Source organism: Triticum dicoccoides, chromosome 5A, assembly GCF_002162155.2.
Source record: "Triticum dicoccoides isolate Atlit2015 ecotype Zavitan chromosome 5A, WEW_v2.0, whole genome shotgun sequence".
Classification (NCBI taxonomy): domain Eukaryota; kingdom Viridiplantae; phylum Streptophyta; class Magnoliopsida; order Poales; family Poaceae; genus Triticum; species Triticum dicoccoides.
In genome coordinates this window covers 581,227,602-581,229,961 of record NC_041388.1, presented here as the reverse complement: position 1 = coordinate 581,229,961, position 2,360 = coordinate 581,227,602, and positions in this window count along the sequence as shown.

Sequence of the window (2,360 nt, the reverse complement as noted above, 5' to 3'; positions counted from 1 at the left end):
GTCCGAAACCCTGATACTCCGAAAGAGTTTGTCCAGTTTGTACACGAAGTGCGTCCAGTTTTTGCCGTGACCCTCTCTACTCTTTCGCACATGCTATGCGGGTGAAATGATGATACCATGCCAAGTTTCAACATTTTCAGAGTTCATTTTGTAGTGATTTTCAATTTCACGGTCATTTAGCTCTCTAAACAATTAGGTAAATGACCGAAAAACAACAAATGATGTCAGAACATGTTGGAAATTGATGATGTCGCTTTGAATGCTGCATACTGAACACAAAAGAAGTCCGGAGTTCAAATAAGTTTAAAAAACATTGAAGTGCCCATGTAACAGATGAGTTCTCGTCCGAAACCCTGATACTCCGAAAGAGTTTGTCCAGTTTGTACACGAAGTGCGTCCAGTTTTTGCCGTGACCTTCTCTACTCTTTCGCACATGCTATGCGGGTGAAATGGTGATACCATGCCAAGTTTCAACATTTTCAGAGTTCATTTTGTAGTGATTTTCAATTTCACGATCATTTAGCTCTCTAAACAATGAGGTAAATGACCGAAAGACAACAAATGATGTCAGAACATGTTGGAAATTGATGACATCGCTTTAAATCCTGCATACTGAACACAAAAGATGTCCGGAGTTCAAATAAGTTTAAAAAACATTGAAGTGCCCGTGTAACAGATGAGTTCTCGTCCGAAACCCTGATACTCCGAAAGAGTTTGTCCAGTTTGTACACGAAGTACGTCCAGTTTTTGCCGTGACCCTCTCTACTCTTTCACACATGCTATGCGGGTGAAATGATGATACCATGCCAAGTTTCAACATTTTCAGAGTTCATTTTGTAGTGATTTCCAATTTCACGTCATTTAGCTCTCTAAACAATTAGGTAAATGACCGAAAAACAACAAATGATGTCAGAACATGTTGGAAATTGATGACGTCGCTTTGAATGCTGCATACTGAACACAAAAGAAGTCCGAAGTTCAAATAAGTTTAAAAAACATTGAAGTGCCCGTGTAACAGATGAGTTCTCGTCCGAAACCCTGATACTCCGAAAGAGTTTGTCCAGTTTGTACACGAAGTGCATCCAGTTTTTGCCGTGACCCTCTCTACTCTTTCGCACATGCTATGCGGGTGAAATGATGATACCATGCCAAGTTTCAACATTTTCAGAGTTCATTTTGTGGTGATTTCCAATTTCACGTCATTTAGCTCTCTAAACAATTATGTAAATGACCGAAAAACAAAAAATGATGTCAGAACATGTTGGAAATTGATGACGTCGCTTTGAATGCTGCATACTGAACACAAAAGAAGTCCGAAGTTCAAATAAGTTTAAAAAACATTGAAGTGCCCGTGTAACAGATGAGTTCTCATCCGAAACCCTGATACTCCAAAAGAGTTTGTCCAGTTTGTACACGAAGTGCATACAGTTTTTGCTGTGACCCTCTCTACTCTTTTGCACATGCTATGCGGGTGAAATGATGATACCATGCCAAGTTTCAATATTTTCAGAGTTCATTTTGTAGTGATTTTCAATTTCACGGTCATTTAGCTCTCCAAACAATTAGGTAAATGACCGAAAAACAGCAAATGATGTCAGAACATGTTGGAAATTGATGACATCGCTTTGAATGCTGCATACTGAACACAAAAGAAGTCCGGAGTTCAAATAAGTTTAAAAAACATTGAAGTGCCCGTGTAACAGATGAGTTCTCGTCCGAAACCCTGATACTCCGAAAGAGTTTGTCCAGTTTGTACACGAAGTGCGTCCAGTTTTTGCCGTGACCCTCTCTACTCTTCCACACATGCTATGCGGGTGAAATGATGATACCATGCCAAGTTTCAACATTTTCAGAGTTCATTTTGTAGTGATTTCCAATTTCACGTCATTTAGCTCTCTAAACAATTAGGTAAATGACCGAAAAACAACAAATGATGTCAGAACATGTTGGAAATTGATGACGTCACTTTGAATGCTGCATACTTAACACAAAAGAAGTCCGAAGTTCAAATAAGTTTAAAAAACATTGAAGTGCCCGTGTAACAGATGAGTTCTCGTCCGAAACCCTGATACTCCGAAAGAGTTTGTCCAGTTTGTACACGAAGTGCGTCCAGTTTTTGCCGTGACCCTCTCTACTCTTTCGCACATGCTATGCGGGTGAAATGACTATACCATGCCAAGTTTCAACATTTTCAGAGTTCATTTTGTAGTGATATTCAATTTCACGGTCATTTAGCTCTCTAAACAATTAGGTAAATGACCGAAAAACAACAAATGATGTCAGAACATGTTGGAAATTGATGACATCACTTTGAATACTGCATACTGAACACAAAAGAAGTCCGGAGTTCAAATAAGTTT